The sequence below is a fragment of the Leiobunum rupestre genome, chromosome 2, assembly GCF_980474605.1.
Source record: "Leiobunum rupestre chromosome 2, qqLeiRupe1.1.hap1, whole genome shotgun sequence".
In the NCBI taxonomy this organism is placed as follows: domain Eukaryota; kingdom Metazoa; phylum Arthropoda; class Arachnida; order Opiliones; family Sclerosomatidae; genus Leiobunum; species Leiobunum rupestre.
Window position 1 is genome coordinate 83,059,764 of NC_143385.1, and position 17,578 is coordinate 83,077,341.

The 17,578-nt window shown below is 38.6% G+C and overlaps 4 non-coding genes across 4 annotated transcripts; all 4 read right to left on the reverse strand.

Moving 5' to 3' along the window:
* Positions 1-16,159: 16,159 nt before the first annotated feature.
* Positions 16,160-16,232, reverse strand: TRNAR-CCU (transfer RNA arginine (anticodon CCU)). Its single transcript has one exon. It is a non-coding gene; the product is annotated as a tRNA-Arg (tRNA).
* Positions 16,233-16,319: 87 nt separating this feature from the next.
* Positions 16,320-16,392, reverse strand: TRNAR-CCU (transfer RNA arginine (anticodon CCU)). The gene has a single exon. It is a non-coding gene; the product is annotated as a tRNA-Arg (tRNA).
* Positions 16,393-16,639: 247 nt separating this feature from the next.
* TRNAR-CCU (transfer RNA arginine (anticodon CCU)) lies at positions 16,640-16,712 on the reverse strand. Its single transcript has one exon. It is a non-coding gene; the product is annotated as a tRNA-Arg (tRNA).
* Positions 16,713-16,958: 246 nt separating this feature from the next.
* Positions 16,959-17,031, reverse strand: TRNAK-CUU (transfer RNA lysine (anticodon CUU)). Its single transcript has one exon. It is a non-coding gene; the product is annotated as a tRNA-Lys (tRNA).
* Positions 17,032-17,578: the final 547 nt, after the last annotated feature.

Here is a 17,578-nt window from a genome sequence, read left to right on the forward strand (position 1 = left end):
AAATTTAAAGTTAAAATCTTAGGTACTGTTAATAGGTTAGAGACTAGAGTACGGGAAAATTCATCATTCATAATTGTTGAGATAACGTAGGACTCGAGTTCGCGTTGAGAGAGAAGTTTAGACTAAGGCAAACAAGGGAGTATGTATTGTTTTTGAATTTTAAATATTTTACGTTTTTAGTTAGTGTCTGTAAGCGAGTCTGTAAGGGATTTGATTTTGCTTTACAGGATGTAAAGAGGTTTGGGCTAGCGGGAGAGGGATCGAATATAAATGAGGGGTAATCGGGCGGAAGAAAAAATTACTTACCAAGTGTCAGAAATATGAACTCTACAACCGGGAAATTTTAATTTAGCGAAAATATTATCGAATTTTCCACGGTTTTAACGCATTTGACCATAATTATCCACATCTGATTTGAGTTAAGTTCGTACCGCTATTTTCTAATCCTGAATAAAACAAATTTGTTTTATCTAGAATCCAAATATTGCGATTCGGTCTAGCATTTATGTTCTGATTTTGAATAAAAACGTTTTATTTAATTATCATGTATTTGGATTTAATGGATTATTTTTTTTCAGTGAGAAACTGAGAATAGTTAAGTAAAATTTTATTTCTTTTAATTACCTAAAATTTACAAAACTTTGATCCCCCGTGGAAATTCTCACTCACCCAAAAAGAGAAACAATAACAAAAAAATTATATCTGGAGGGTTCTTGTCTTTGAAAAAAAAATTGCCTTTTTTTCAACACTGGGAGTTTTATCGGTTTGCCCCCCCCCCCTGAAATAAAGACCTTCCTACGCCCCTGAGTGTTACCTAACCTAACCTAACATCACCTAACATAACCTAACCTAACCTAACATCACCTAACATAACCTAACCTAACCTAACAGACTTAATATTAAAACGCTTCCATAAAAAATCAAAAGGAGTAGAAAGATAAACTATTTTTTTTTGTGGTCGCTCAATTGTTAATATTGCGTCGGTCGATTAGAAAAATACAAAACCCGCCTTTGGGCTAATTTCATCAAAAACATTGGCGGAATTCGGTCTAATGGGAATTCGGCGCAATGGGAAGATACCGTAAATTTGACTTTATAAATAATTATACTTGGATTTTAATATAATTTTTGCATCATTGGCTTGTATTTTGATAAATTTATTTAAGAAAAAATGTTCTTATGACTTTTTATTTTTGTTGTAGCTGGCGCTAGATCTTAGGCGGTATCTCTGAAAGCTAGCGCCGTTACGCCACCTAGACTCCTTTCGGTCGCGAATATTGTGTGAATTTCCTGGCAAGCGTTTCACAATTAGGGCCGTTCAGAGGGCTGTACAGAGTTACTAAATGTTACAGGCGGAGGGGGATGGTTGCTGAAATGTTACATCATTTATCCATATTGTACCATAATTTATCATACATTTATATTTGAAATACATTAGCAATTAATATTTAATTATGATTAGTTCCTAGATTAAAAACACTTAATACATTGGCAAGGACCAATTTACGTAAGGAAGAGCTTGAAGCCGGCACAGTTTTCATTTCTATGTAGTTCTACCAATTTCTTTATTTACATTTGTAAGAGTCAGATACCGTCATCTAGTGAGCGGAATCGGAAGAAAAATGTATCGTTTCCCGTTCAAGAGATGTCGCTCTAGACCTAAAATCAAGATGAACCCTGAATAACAGCGGATCACCAAAGCCTTAAGCTACGGTTCCAGGCTCTTCCTCGCGTTAATCGGTTCTTGACATAATAATAAAATATTAATAATAATAATCAGCTATGTTTATAACCCGCATTGCAACAGGCCGGAGACCCTTTTATCAGCGATACAGGGGAATTGAAATCGCGTGGGAGCTAGGGTTGTGGCTAGCCCTGCCGCAGCTAGATAACCACTAGCGTCCCTACACTAGTGGAAAGAGAAAACAGGAGTACTCGTAGGAAAGCCCCGTTAACTGACAGGGAAAGAACTTGCAAAGTCATCGCGGAAGAAGTAGTTCCAAGTTTTCACCGTGACCTAGTGCCACAAGCAGGGAACGCTGGTGGGCTAATCTTGATTCGAGGTGAAAGTGATAACCACTTCGCCACCCTGCCATAATAATAATAAGCTATTCTAATACCCAAGGCCCAAGTCATCGAGCGACTTTTAATGCTATTAAATCAGCTAGATTACAGTTCAACTTTAATTGAAGGACCTTTGGGCCTTTTATCACAAAACAGTATGATTGCTAGTTTGTTGGATCCTACTAAAAAAATTGTAAAATATTAGCTTTGATTTTGGACAATCTTTCTTTTATTTTTCCAATTTGTAAAAATATATAGGCACTGACTATGTTTTGGCGGGGAAAAAGACTATATGATAAATTAGACAAAACAAGCGACAGTGTCGAAAGCCTGAAACCACACATGATACTCTACATAAACCTGTCCAGTGGGACAGCTGGAAGAAACATATTAGATCATTAAGCGCATTAAAAACACTATAAATAAATTGAGGTGCATGAGAATATTCAAAGACAGGCACTCTAAACACAACCCTCCGATACTTTGTAGAGAAAGGTCTTCTGCGATTGGTTTTTCGTGACGAACTTGCGCAACGAAGTAAGGGAATTTGTCAACAGAAGCGTATCTCCATTTACTGGAACTCTTGAATACATTCTTGAGCACATTTTAATTCTTATCGAAGTCATGGCTAATTCGAAATTTAACTATCTTAATTAGAAACGACATCTTTTCTCGAGGATTCTGAGGATGTCAGTGAAAGTTCAAGTGGCTCCGGGCGACAGAATAATACTGCTGCGGAACATTCCGAAAGCCACGAATCTAATAACACTCCGCCAGCGGCGTCTGTGGACAAAAAGCACTCACCCGAGATTCACTCTGAAGTTGGCGCGAAGAACCAGGATGTTGGGATGGAATGTTCCAGAAGCCCTGTAAGATTAAGTTGAGGTTCAACGATTTCTTTATAGGTCACGCACTTTTTTGAAAATGTTGATTTGAAGTTCACCAGTCAACTATTACCAGTACACAGATAAAACAACGTTTAGGACCTAAACGTTTTCCTAAACGTCAAAATACAACGCGTTTTTAAACACATTCAAAAGCTAAATCAATATGTTTACGTTTCAAACACGTTTAATAACCTTTTGTGTTTAGAATATACACATGATTATTGTTTTCGTAATTAGTTTTAAGCTCTAAAGGTTTCAAACACATTTATATATTTTAATGTATAACGTATATACGTGTTTAGCTTGCTGGATTGGATGTATAGCTTTTAAACGTGTTTAGCCTGCTAAATGCATAGCATTTAAACATTTCTTACTAGTTCTCTAAAATTTCATTTGGTAACTTTTCACTGTATTTATTAATATTGTAATCATTATTGCCAAGGCTTAATGCTTACCTGATACATTAAGACTTTTACATAAAAATTAGAAATACACTTTATAATTTTTGATATTTTCTTTACGTGTTAAAATTAAAAGCTCTTTCATGTAAATTTTGGTAATCCACCCACTATTACTAATTTATTTATTATGATTTAAAATCAAAGTACTTAACAAATAAACCAATCCTGAATAAGTAATTTCAAACCGAAAAATGGCGTTTTTTTCCCAGCACCAAAACTCTAAACATTAAAGACTAAGCACTACATTTCCCCCTAAACATATAAGTTCACAATTGAAACGGCATGTTGAGATGATTCATTGGGAAAGCCGAAATTCGATTACGCACCCTCAAATACGAAGCTTTCTCAAATGGTTGCCATTTCAAGATATTTTAAACGTCCAATATTTACGGCTGGCGTTGTCGGATCTACAGGGTGTTCTATTCAAAGCTCATTAAGCGCTCTATATTTCGCGTGATTAGCCCTGAAAGTCGATAAGTAACAAGCTTTATTGAAAGATTTTAAAGTGGTAATGTTTAGTTGTTAGATCGGGCAGTTTTATAAGTGAACGCTTGGAATGTCTTGAGGTCGGGGATGGTTAACTTTTATTCAATAGATAAAGCTCGCAAAATTATTCGTAAAACGTTTTGATCTGTATTATCCGATTAATTTTTTGATAAATTTGTAAAATTAATCGGAAAAAACGACGTTTTTTCGATAAAAAGCTCAAATTTTCCAAATAATACATGTTTTTTAATCGTTTTCCGAAATATTAACCGGTAAATTTCTTTGTGAACATTTTTTCCCGAAAAAAATCCATTTAAACATGGATAATGATTAACCGTTACCGACCTCTACAGAATGTCGAACGCTTCATCGCGATAATAAAACTCCAACGTCAAATTTAAGTTGGTTTAGTATGGTATTTTCAAAAGTCCAATCAGTGGCGTAACTGAGAACTTAGAGCCCCCCGCAAAAAGCTCAATGGGCCGCCCCTTTTCAAATTTTTTGATAGTGAGCGAGGCCCCAACTGTTGCATTTTGCTAACCGATGGGGCGTACAATTTGTGTTTGCGGGGTCCTGCGTTCGCGCTAGACCCCATCTTTAAGAAATGCAAAAATAAACAAGCTCAAACTGGACGTTGATCGACATGATGATGGTGGTGCCAGAATTAGGTTTAATTGATCTATGTTAGAACATTGTCTCAAGTTCATTATTTTCAAGATGTTTACCATTTTGTAAAATATTATCGTTGGATAGCTCTAGGTTTTTCCTCATCTTCTGTTTTCCCTTTCCATAATAACTTGCTAAGGTTAACAGTAAATAGTAAGTGTTTAGGCAGCTTTTGGTTCGCGTGTCTTGAAGGGCAATTTAACCCGACCACCAGTAATTGGTTTTGCAAGTCACTAGTTGACTTGCTTGGTTATTAGCTTAGCTGATTATCATTGTTAAATATATTACACAAAAATTAAATACTTTAATTCCATGTTAAATAAAACGGTTTCATGGAAATTTTAGGGCATGTAAACACAATGACACGAAATAATATTAACTGGTTTTTGCATCAGTGCCCAAAATATGATTTCCCACTTATTGAACAATATTGCGATAGGGGTTGCCCAAATTTCCAATTTTAAAGGTCATTATTTGACAGCTCGATATCACCATTTCCCAGGTAGAAAGTTCACCAGCACGTTCTTCAAGTCGTTTCTGACTTCAACAATAATGAAAATGTAGATATGGAGTTCCGTCGACAAGGACGAGACCATATCCACTTGGAAGACACTGACCTCCACATCTTTGTGACCGTGCGCCACTTTATCAAGCCCTTCATGAACATTGGATATATGTAACACCGAAATGACATTTTCAATTTGTTCTGTTACGTTTCTCGTGAATTCTGCGACCACTCGCAATGAACGATGAATGTTAGTTCACGAGAGATCGTTCATTTAATATCTTCAAAAGCAAAGTGTGAAATAATTTTAATCCTTATTGGAAATGCTTGCGTCACCACCAAGTACAATGTAGACTAAACGTCTGGCAAATTTTTGCTTACAATTTGTCTGAACCGCAGACCCGAAACCGCTCAACGTTTAACCAAATGCCTGATACCAACCTCACGACAAAGAATCATTTGAGCTTACTTTCTTGTAATCGCTTCATTGGCTGAGGCCATAATTTCTGCAGGGGGTGAAATTATCGAAGGCTAAATTTATGATTATTTAAAAAATTTCATTCGTAAAATCTTTGAACCTTCAATTTAAAAAAAAACTAAGGGTTGTTGAATACTAAATTATAATAAATGATTAATATTTGAAAAATATTTTATGAAAGTATCCTCAAAATGAATATTAGGTAGTACCAACTGGTTTTCCATGACTCCATAAATTCACTTTCGATCGAACCATTTTAATTGTGCCAATTTAGAGTATTCTCCACAGTTTTCTCTTTAAAACTATTTGTTGGCCTGCACCTAAATTATTTTTGTAAAGTAGTACAACTTAAAGTAGTACAACTGTAATTAATGGAGTTGCTTGTAAAAATTACAGTTAATCTTTTAAGGTATATCCGTAACATTTACAGAATTAAAAAGTTTTGACCAAAATCATAAGCCTTGCTATTTTTTTACAGATCATGCTAGTAGAGAAATAGCACATTCCCCAGTCCACCATTTCAGTAAAATTTGAAGAACAAAATCGTATTTTTAAGTTCAGTTATTTCTACTGTTACTCGTAACTTTTTCACTTACAAGTGTTTTCTATTTAAATTATATTCGACTTTACTGTTTTGCGCAAATAAAGGAAAAAGACGTATAAGTTCTGTACATTTAACTACGGTAAAATATTTCTGTTAGAAGTTGAGAAACTTCTATCAGTTTGGGATTTCCCCGTTGAAAACATGTACTTGTGTTTATGGTGTTCTCAATACCTCTGATCACGTTTTCAATGGCCTTTTGAAAAATTTCGGCCGCCGAGAGAGCTCCGTTTGTAACGAAAAGGTCCCATGCGAGTGGAGAAAGTGGTAATGTCTCGTGATTTCTCATCCAGTTCAATTTGGTGGTATCCTTTGTTAGGATCAAGACGGGAGAAGACTTTCATCCCATTCATAGACAGAATAATATCCCCAAGTTTAGGAGGAGTGTGACGCTCACGTTGGATAGCTCGGTTTGGTAAACGCATGTCAACACAAATCCGTATCTCCGTAGTGTTCTTTTTTGGTACGAGTACCAGTGGAGAGAGCCATGTTGTGGGGCCAGTGGCTGGTTCAATGATATCAGAGTCCAAAAGACTTTGTATCTCCTTTTTGACAAGTTCCCTTTGGTGGAACGGGATGCGTTGATGACGAACGACTGTGGGTGAAATGGAGGGATCAACATAAAAGTGGGCCTGGTAGTTTTTCAGTTTTCCCAGTCCTTCAAACAAATCTTTGTACTTGTTTATAATATAATTCCAGTTAGGGTTGTTGTTATTGGTTGGTAAGTTGATGGTGAATAGCGTAGGAATCATATTCAACTCGCAAAGCGTAGTCGCGCCAATGACATTAAAGGCCGTCTTCGATGGATTTAGAACGTGAAAAACAGCCTCACAATGACGTGAGTTGTGCGATATTTCTGAAGTGAAAGTTCCATACAAAGGTATTGGTTCTTGCGATGCGAAGGGATATACTTTAATGGCAGGAGGAACGAGATTTGGGGTTGGATGAAGTTGTAAATAAGTGAGGTAGTTTATGATATTCACAGAAGCGCCCGTGTCAATAAGTGCTTCCATGTGGGTTCCGCGGATATTGAATATTTGAACAAGTGGAGATTTTCTTGGGAGTGTGTTACTTTGAAGCTGATGCGTTGTTAATGTATATAGAGTTCCTTCAGTAGGGGTTTTTTCTGGGTATTGCACCAATTGAATGTCATCTTCATGCTCTTCCAAATTGAGGGTAGCAGCGGTATGTTGAGTAGGCTGAACGCGGTTTTCCGTTGCTTTGGTTTTGCAAAAAGTTTCAAAATGTCCGCGCCTTCCACACCAGCTACAGTTCACGTTGATAGCAGGGCAACGGAATCTTCCTTGTGGGTGTGGAAATGACCCTCCACAGTTGAAGCACGATAAAGACTGAAATTGTATCGCTCGAGATGAGGGTAGTCGGACGTTAGAGGAAGATTGAAAGTGTTGTCTTGGAGCTACAGAAAGCGGGTAGGTGGTGGGTTGCGCCAAGTAGGTTGGTGGGTAAAAATCTGTTGGGAAGAAGTTTGTTGACAGGGTTGACTGGATATGAATGAAGGTTTCAGAGCGTTGACACCTGCGGGGTCGTATTTCTCCCGTTTTTCCATGTTTTTCGCTTGAAGTTCTGCTGGTTCGTACGATCTCGCTAAAGCTAGTAGGTCATCGAGCGTTATGTTGGGATCACGAAGTGCTTGTCGGCGAAGATGTTTCGAAGTACAAGTTTGGATAACATGTCGCAAATTTCCGTATCGGTATCAGCGAAGTCGCAGGTTTTGGATAGTGCCCGTAGACGAGTTTGGAAATCATCAATACTTTCAAATTCGCCCTGTCTGGCCTCTCGGAAATTAAAAACCTCGTAAGTCGTGTGTCGGCGTGGAAGAAAGTGAGCGTTTAGAGCTTGAATAGTGAGATCATACTCATCCGGAGCTGGAATATTTGCTTGTGGTGGTGGCGGTAGAATAGTAAGAGTATCAAACATATCCTGGACTTCGTCACCAGCGTAGTGCAAAAGCATTGACTTTTTCCGCAAGGGATCGTTGATTCCAAAAGCGGCGAAAAATGTGGTAAAACGTCGAAGCCATTTTTCCCAGCGAGTCGCTACGTTATCCCGATTTTCTTCGATAGAGAATGATGGGAAGTTAGGTGTTGGGTATGCCATATTCCGCTAAGCTGATAGTTGGTAAAAATGTGTTTGAACTTTAATTTCAGGAACGAGTTGAAGTATGATGAAGTCCAATGAAGATAGGGTGATCGGATAGTCCTGAATAGTGTAATCCTCGTTTGTTGGAAGAATGTCCGTTTGTGTTGGGAATGTCCGGTTGTGTGAAGAATGTCCGGTTGTGGGATGAATGTCCGTTTGTGTTGGGAATGTCCGGTTGTGTGAAGAATGTCCGGTTGTTGTGATGAATGTCCGTCGATGTGATAATTTTCCGTTAGTTTAGGGTGTCGAAGATATCTCCGTCGACAATTTAATGTCTTTCATTAAAATGAAATACTCGATTTAATAGTTTGGTTGAACGAAATTTATTATAGACTGCCATCTTTAAAATCCAGAATCAAACTCCCTTTTCAAAAGCCCGCGTGCTCCTCGCTCTTTTAAAGAGCTGATAATTCACGCGCTTTTTTAAATATTCCAATTTTGTGGTATATGAATATAAATGTAAAAAACAGAGACCATTACAACCGCCTCGCGATTTCAAATAGTCTCTCTGTCAAATTCTGACCATTATTTCCTTCAATAACAGTTGATTTTAATTAATTCCTATATCAATTGTAAAATAAACAAAAAAGCTCGTAGCTATAGCTATTATTTCAGTTAAACTTGCAAATTCTTAGGCCTTAACATCGTAGATTTACCAATTAGTCCCGATCTCTGCTCTTAGATGGCGCCACACTCTCCACGATTTAAGTGTGCGTTATTCTAGTTACGGTTTATTTCTTTTCAAAAGTCGTGTTATTATTTTTAAAATGTCGCATTTTAGTTTATCATATATCTACTTTATTTAGGAAATAAATTAACTAAATTATCGAAAGCAAAAGTTTAATATTCACGTATTATATAGAGAACTATTTTTCATCGTGGCGGAGTACAACCGATACCTTTGTGTCCCTGTAAAGAGGCGAGGGGAAAGTCATTTCCGAAGCCTAAAAAAATTACACCTCAAATAAGACGTCGTGCGGTTGGACCCAAGAGCCAGACTTTCTCCCCCTATTATTTTTGGTTATATCGTTGTGATATTTAGAGTAAGCACTGTATATTCCATAGAGCAGAAAGAAGCGTAATGTTCGAGAACCCGTTCAAATAACCACACAAATAGCAATGAAAATCTTTATTCAGTCGATCAACTACTTTCGAGTACACCAAATCCTTAGCAGTCATCCCGAGTGTAAACCCACAGTGGGTGAAACCGAGTTCTCTGGGAATGACGTAGTCAAAAATAACGCTGTTCAATTTGCTTCTAAAAAATTCAACGATTCCTGGAGTGGCGACTTCATCCGCGACGCTAGAGTACATTTCTATTGGCGCTGATATTTTTGAAGGATCATAGGCTGGTGGTTGCAACTGAAAGTAAATTAGTGAACGGCATTTTCAGGATTAATGACGCAAATTTTGTCTAGATCCTTGGGATCTTTAAAAGTAGTGTCGGCGTTATAATTAGATTTGGGTGCCAATCGGTGCCAGATTGGGTGTATTTTCAAGATAAAACCTCGTAGTTTTGGGCAGTAGAACACCGAATGAAATGATAATATTAAACATGTTATTGCCCTTAATTTCAATTTCAATATGAATGGTGTATAAGCAGTGCAGTAACTAGGCATTGGCGGGGGCCAACCCCGCCAAGGGCGCGTGAGAGTAAGGGGCGCCGTTTGGCGTTCAAAAAGCTTAAACCTATTGCCCAGGAGACCCACTTTAAGCCAGAGATCTGTAGCAAAACTGTGGTGGGGTTGGCTCCCGCCAAGGGTGCTAAAATGGATGGGCGCCATTTAGTACTCGAATTAATAGGCACGCAGACGCTCTCTAAGTTCACCATTAAATATTAATTTTTGCTATTAATAGGAATTTAAATTTCAAATTTCACGCCGAGCTGTTGAAAAGTGTTCTAAGGGCTTTGTACTTGTCTACACTTTTCGGGGTCCGTCTTTACTTCATTTCATGTTCGCAGGTCAAGGTGTATAGAATTTCTACGGGAGAGGCTACTCAGTATAAGATTTAGTAAAGAAGGACACCCGAAGGCCACAGACAAATACAAACTTTTAATTATCTGCGGCACTGCATATTTTTCTAGAAATTACCCACCGAAATTATTGAAACAATGGCTTTTGAAGTTTTGATTTTTAAATAAAAGTCAACTATGAAATTAATTCAAATTAACTTTCAGCGAAGTTATTCAAGTAGCTGGCGACCTCTATTGAACTAAATTGAAACTGCTAGTAATCTTTTAAAAATATTAAAAGCCGTTTCAAATTAGTCTAATAGAGGTCACCAGCCTCTAGCTTGGGGCCCACGAGGGGTCGAAGTGTGCAATAACTGGTGGCTTTACCGGGGAGTCAGGGTCCGGCTCTTGTAACCCAGCACGGGCGGTGGCGCACTGGGAGATGTTAGCTCCGTCCAAATGGTCCTATCTCCACCTCCGACTTCGGTCCGGTGTGGGCTGGTAACTGGGCTTCGGCCCAGGCTAACGGAGAGGGGCCGGGCAACCTGGCCGTCTCGGCGGATTGAGTTGCCTGCTTTTGGAGCTCCACCGGGATATCCGGTGCCAGCTGTGCCGGGTTATGCGGGCTGCTGTGTGCCCGCCGTTCCCCTTTAGGCGCTCCTTCCGAAGGGCTTGGCTCTCTACCTTTCTAGGTTGGGTGCCGGCTGGCGTTGCCAGAGCATCCACTCTTATTCCCACTGCTGTGTGCGAAGTGGGGGCTGGTCGACCCATTGCTGCACCTTCTGCTGGGTTGAGTGGCTTGCGTCAAGGGCGCGACCATCAGTAGTGGGGTTCTGCTACCCATGCTGGTTTTGCCGCCTGTCCGGGTCTGTGGACGCTGGCGTAGGGCATAATGATGACAGACCTCCGGTGGTGTGGTTTAAATCTAACCGGGTACACCGGGCTATAAATCTGACACATGTCCAGCCTCTAGATTGGCTTTGTGAAAGCTCCTAGATTGGAAGATACGCTTTAATATTATTTCGTCACGTGTTTGTCTTTACTTTAAAGGCTGTTTTCACAAAAGTTTAAAATTGAAATATAGGTCTAGCGCGTGTATCGATTGTATGTCACGACGTTTTCGTTAAATTTCTTCGTTCAAGTTTGATGAATTGGATTAATTGGCAAAGCCCTTTTCACCCGAACCACCTTTTTGACCCAACTAGATCAGTTAATTCGAGTTAGGTCAACTAGTAAATAACTACGTCAAACAGAAAAAGTGCGTTATTTACATGTTTAAATTTCTAACGGTAAGTGCAAATTATTTCATAACTATTGTAATGGCTTCGGAGTTTTAAATTTAAAAAGGATAAAACACGCGGAATTCCTTGTGCGTCTCGCACTGAGCTTTTAAAAAAATAATATAATATAAAGAGACATTCGGGCCTAATATTGACGTCTTTTAAAATTCATTTTGCGCGTGAAAAACAAAATACCTCTACATGTCAAAAAAGCACGCAAAGAAGGCTGTGTGCCCAAGACTTGAACCTGTAGTGTCGCGCGCTAAAACGTTATTTAAAAATACGTCAATTTTAACGAAAATGGATGGACCCAATATCAGGGCAATAAATTATTCAACATTATATAAAGCTTATTTTGGTTTATTTAAACTATAATAGCCTGATCGGAGATGGGATTATCTTCGCTTTAACATCTTTTTCCCAAATTATCCAATTTTCAAATAATGGCGAGTCCCGGGAATCTCTCGCTCCTCGATGGACTAAATGGATTAAACGTTTCGAAACGTTGATCTCGGCGCTCGGCATTACAGACACAACAAGGAAACAATCACTACTACTTTACTACGCCGGGGACGAGGTACAAGACATCTTTGAAACCGTCGTCGTGCCCGCACCAGCCGCTCAACAAGATGTCTACACTGTTGCGCTACAAGCTCTGAACAGGATACAAAAACGATTGAAAAGTATCATACACGTTTACGAACTTTGTCTCTAAGCTGTGGTTTTACCTTGAAATTTTTCGACATATTATACGTACTTGTATATCACCTTAGACGACCTACTTACTACTTTTTTTTTGAGATACACAAACATCGGTGTCGACCCGAGGCCTTAGACACCAGCACACACACAATAACTGATTAATCAAGGTGAGATATGTGTAACGGCCACGCCAACGGGGGGATACGTGGGGACAGGGGGTGGGGACACCCGTGGCGGAAGTATCCCGTCCACCCGTTGGGGGATTGGTAGTCGTCCTCACACGGCCTTCCACAAACTCTGCCTCCCGGACGCCTGGGATTACAGGAGTGAGCCACTTCTCCCGGCACCTACTTACTATCGCCAAATCCTACGAACTGCACTGAAAGAAAAAACCGTAGTTTTAACAGAACATTTTTACATGAAAATATGATGCAACACGTTGACAGAATAGTCCTGTAAATATTACCGGGTTTTGGTATTTTTTAAAGATAATATTTCCAGGAATAACGTGTATTCTTTAAGAAAGGTATTTACCGTAAAAAGTACCGAAGAGGTACGTAAAAACCTTTAGCACACTTTAAATCTGTATAAATTACAGGGAAAATGTCTGTGAATTTGTCAGTGCACATTGCAAAATTAACATAACTATAATGCTTTCGCTAAGTAAGTTAGCTTACGTTTAAAGTACAGTTTGATGTCGTAAATACGTTTTATGTAATTGAAACATGTATGTTTTACATATATGGGAAGCTAAAATATACATGTTTGAAGGAAAAAATTCACAAGTTCATAACGAGAACTTTTAATGAAAAATCAATTTTAAATATTTTAGACCACATTTATTACATAACACCATAAGTTTATTTTCGCAACGCTATTTTTTAATGACAGTATGTTTTTCTAATAAAAATATATTTTAAATTTAAAAGTATACTCTTACTTTTACCAAATAATAATAAACTATTCAGTTGAAACCAGTGGCGTAGTTAGGGGGGCACAGGTGGCACGTGTATATACAATTTATGTATTTTATTTGTTCCCATTGTGTGCCCCCTCCGAAATTAAATCCCGGCTACGCTACTGGGTGGAACGTTACATTTATTATTATAAGCGCTCACTGAAATCCCAAAATCTTCTGCTAAAACTCGTTCTTAGGTAACTAGCACCAAACACTCCTAGCTTTGTTAAACCTGGTGGTAGAAATGCGGAACTCGTTGATCCACCATAAACATGGAACTACGTACTCCCTTTAAGGTACTAATTTTTATCTCTCCGAGGGTACATTCCTGTTACGAAGTATAAAAAAATCTCTAATATTTTATTCAATGACGTTTTCGTCACTCTTTAATCATCAATATTTGAATTATTGCTGTGATACGCTAATGATTTAAGTTGCTGAATTCCAGGCAAAAGAAGGAACTTATTGTACTTTTGTTGACCTTTTTGTACTGATCGACATAACGATTAATTTTCTTTTATTTTCGGCGTCCGCATACGATGGTCGACGTTTGTTCTGCACTTCAGCAGTGCTACTACTGGCGCCTCTAACGGCTGATCAGAAGCTCGTCCTGTGTTTTTAATGTGGTAACAATTTTTTTGTAGGGCGACGTCTGTCTAGTTAGCGAAGCGTATTAATAGTCTTTGCAAGAAAAATGTAGATTCTTAGATCGTAGAACTTCGTTTCTTCAAACTCTCGAACAATGTTGCCACTCCTTGGCATTTATCCAGGATCTTGGCATTATCCGTAGGATTTTCCTTTCGAAAACGTTACAAATTGGGATTTTACTATAATTTATCCTATTTAAGTTGGGCTTCTAGGTCACTACGAGGCCGTGCGAACAGGGTTGGATACCTTGCGTACGAAGTATAAGTCAAACTATAAACATAGAAATCAGAAAGTAACTACATGTAGAACGATTTTTGCAAAGGTGGAATGCCCACCGATTACAACCGTAGCTTTGTCTTTACTAAAACAGTACTTCCAACTGTATATTTTACACATTCTTCAATATAATAAACATGAGTACCCGTAAATTATACAATACTTCCAACTGTATATTTCACACATTCTGCAATATAATAAACATGACTACCCGTCAAATATGCAGTACTGTATATTTTACATATTGTTAAGATAAAAATAACATTTAGACCTTTTACCTGTAAATATAAATAACCTTTGTAAATATATTTTTTAATATATTGTGTGCCCTGTTCCGATCCCCCCGCCGCGCTCTCACTCGATATAAATAGCCAGTGTCAATGGCCATAGGGCGGATAGTACTGACGCCTTCGTGCTCAAACGATTCAATCCCTAGAGACAGGGCCTGATGTCCATGCCTAGGGTTGTTGATTAGTTTCACGGGTACGAGTGCGGTTTTGAACAAGATCACAGGGTTCTTCACAGTTAAACTTAGACACCATCTCATAATTTCTTAACAATATTCTGCAATGTAATAAACGTGACTACCCGTCAAATATGCCGTACTTCAAACTGTATATTTTACATATTCTTCTATGTAATAAACGTGACTACCCGTAAATTATACAGCACTTCCAACTGTATATTGGAGAGATAAACATTATTACCTTAAAGGGAGTACGTAGTTCCATGTTTATGGTGGATCAACGAGTTCCGCATTTCTACCACCACCTGTGCCCCCCTAACTACGCCACTGGTTTCAACTGAATAGTTTATTATTATTTGGTAAAAGTAAGAGTATACTTTTAAATTTAAAATATATTTTTATTAGAAAAACATACTGTCATTAAAAAATAGCGTTGCGAAAATAAACTTATGGTGTTATGTAATAAATGTGGTCTAAAATATTTAAAATTGAATTTTCATTAAAAGTTCTCGTTATGAACTTGTGAATTTTTCCCTTCAAACATGTATATTTTAGCTTCCCATATATGTAAAACATACATGTTTCAATTACATAAAACGTATTTACGACATCAAACTGTACTTTTAACGTAAGCTAACTTACTTAGCGAAAGCATTATAGTTATGTTAATTTTGCAATGTGCACTGACAAATTCACAGACATTTCCCCTGTAATTTATACAGATTTAAAGTGTGCTAAAGGTTTTTACGTACCTCTTCGGTACTTTTTACGGTAAATACCTTTCTTAAAGAATACACGTTATTCCTGGAAATATTATCTTTAAAAAATACCAAAACCCGGTAATATTTACAGGACTATTCTGTCAACGTGTTGCATCATATTTTCATGTAAAAATGTTCTGTTAAAACTACGGTTTTTTCTCTCAGTGTACAACAAATCCCGTTGCGCCCAGACCACCTTTCTGGATACTCGCCAGACTTTCCGTCAATCACACACCAACAACTTCTGCCAGGAACCATACAGTCACCGGCTCAATCCTTCTACCAGCCTTTCCCTTGTGAAGGGTTCACTCCATATTCCCCTGCTTTGAGACCGCAGCAACAAGATAACCGTTTCTTCCTATTTCCGGGATTCTTCCCATATTATTATCTACCTTCGCAACCACGGTTAGCGCAACCACAGGGTCTACAAGCTGCACAAAACTTTGAAATTCCCACTTTGAGCAGCCACCCAACGGATAAGATCACTTCGCTGGCTTGCTATAATTGCGGCGGTCCGTTTCCACATCCTCGGGGACGTTTCAGCTGCCCTGCCATAAATTCCACCTGTGGCTGGTGCGGTCGTCGGGGTCATTTCGAAAGCAATTGCAACTCTAAACCAGCGGAGCTAGGCAACAAAACCATTAGCGCCGTCATTTCAACCACAATTCACAGTTCGAACCGCTCTGATCAACAAGACAGTGACCCCCACATTATTGGAGCAATAACTCAGCACACCGCCTCTACAGCATACTAAAAATATAATAATCTCTGGTTGAGTCATTTCGAGCCAAAACGAAAGTTACTCGTACCCCCGGCGGGACTCGAACTCGCAACCTTCGGTTTAGGAGACCAACGCCTTATCCATTGGGCCACGGGGGCTTTCAAAAAATAGTTTATTTTAATTTGAAAATTAACGAAAAGCCTACATAGAATCCAGCAGATACGAGCCAAAACGAAAGTTACTCCTACCCCCGGCGGGACTCGAACTCGCAATCTTCGGATTAGGAGACCAACGCCTTATCCATTCGGCCACGGGCGCTTTTAAAAAATAGTTTATTTTAATTTGAAAATTAACGAAAAGCCTACACAGAATCCAGCAGATTCGAGCCAAAACGAAAGTTACTCCTACCCCCGGCGGGACTCGAACTCGAAATCTTCGGTTTAAGAGACCAACGCCTTATCCATTGGGCCACGGGGGCTTTCAAAAAATAGTTTATTTTAATTTGAAAATTAACGAAAAGCCTACATAGAATCCAGCAGATACGAGCCAAAACGAAAGTTACTCCTACCCCCGGCGGGACTCGAACTCGCAATCTTCGGATTAGGAGACCAACGCCTTATCCATTGGGCCACGGGGGCTTTCAGTAATAGTTCATTTTAATTTGAAAATTAACGAAAAGCCTACATAGAATCCAGCAGATACGAACCAAAACGAAAGTTACTCCTACCCCTGGTGGGACTCGAACTCGCAATCTTCGGTTTAGGAGACCAACGCCTTATCCATTCGGCCACGGGCGCTTTTAAAAAATAGTCTATTTTAATTTGAAAATTAACGAAAAGCCTACATAGAATCCAGCAGATACGAGCCAAAACGTAAGTTACTCGTATCCCCGGCGGGATTCGAACTCGCAATCTTTGGTTTAAGAGACCAACGCCTTATCCATTAGGCCACGGGGGCTTTCAGATAATAGTTTATTTTAATTTGAAAATTAACGAAAAGCCTACATAGAATCCAGCAGATACAAGCCAAAACGTAAGATACTCGCACCCCCGGCGGAACTCGAACTCGCAATCTTCGGTTTAGGAGACCAACGCCTTATCCATTAGGCCACGGGCGCTTTTAAAAAATAGTTTATTTTAATTTGAAAATTAACGAAAAGCCTACATAGAATCCAGCAGATACGAGCCAAAATGTAAGATACTCGCACCCCCGGCGGAACTCGAACTCGCAATCTTCGGTTTAGGAGACCAACGCCTTTTTTTTTTAATTATCTCATTAAAAGTAAACTGTTAGTGTATGGTACAGACAATCGAAATAAATAATAAGAATTAACAGAAATATTAAATAATCTTCGTACAAAAAACAGAAAAAATATACATAATTACCACGGTTAGAAAGTGTACAATGATCGCAACGTGACCCTTGGCATGGCGGGTAAAGTAACAACATAACCGAAAGAATAATGAACAATGGATATAAAAAACGAAACGGATAGTAATATTTA